This window comes from Columba livia, chromosome 2 (genome assembly GCF_036013475.1).
Source record: "Columba livia isolate bColLiv1 breed racing homer chromosome 2, bColLiv1.pat.W.v2, whole genome shotgun sequence".
NCBI classification, from domain to species: Eukaryota; Metazoa; Chordata; class Aves; order Columbiformes; family Columbidae; genus Columba; species Columba livia.
In genome coordinates this window covers 30,099,800-30,100,493 of record NC_088603.1, presented here as the reverse complement: position 1 = coordinate 30,100,493, position 694 = coordinate 30,099,800, and positions in this window count along the sequence as shown.

Below are 694 nucleotides of genomic sequence, written 5' to 3'. Positions count from 1 at the left end.
TTGGCCTATCATTTAGGATATAAGTACAGGCAGTTGGTGCAAAAGGCAGGTGTCTATATTTGAGTTAATCAGCTTATGTTTTCTGCAGAGCTAAAAGAAACAAGCCACACCACAGGGCAATTTATCTGACCTGTCTTAGATAACACTCCTGAACTAAGATGAGTCATGGCCTAGACAAATGCATGTCTTTTCGTGAAGTGTAAAAAGATCTACATCAGAGTAGAATGCTTAGTTTTTAGAGATCTATTATTAGGTAAAATAAATCCTGACTGTTATGCCTGTATTATACTGAGAGCTCACAGTACTGCTCCTGGGAGGGCATTATAGACATGGTAAACTTTCTTTAGGGGAGGTAAATAAGAGAAGGAAATCAGGTTGGGTGGAAGGGTACTCTAAACTTGACCCAAAGCGCTTGAAGTGAGTAAAGATTTTCCAACATAAAATAGATAATTGTGGCCATTGCACTGAAAGTGGGAGAAGAAGGAAGGAACAAATGAACTTTTTGGGTTTGTTTTTTTTTTTTGGACTACATAAGGTTTGTACTCTGTGTAAAATTGTCTGGTCAAAGTAAGAGTGAAGAGCATGTGTAGCCTTCTGAGTAGATTAACACTCCCTGGTAAGGAAGTGCAAGAGCTGCTTTGTGCAGGCATGTTCGTGCAGCTAAAATTAATGCAAAGGGAAGATAAAACATTGC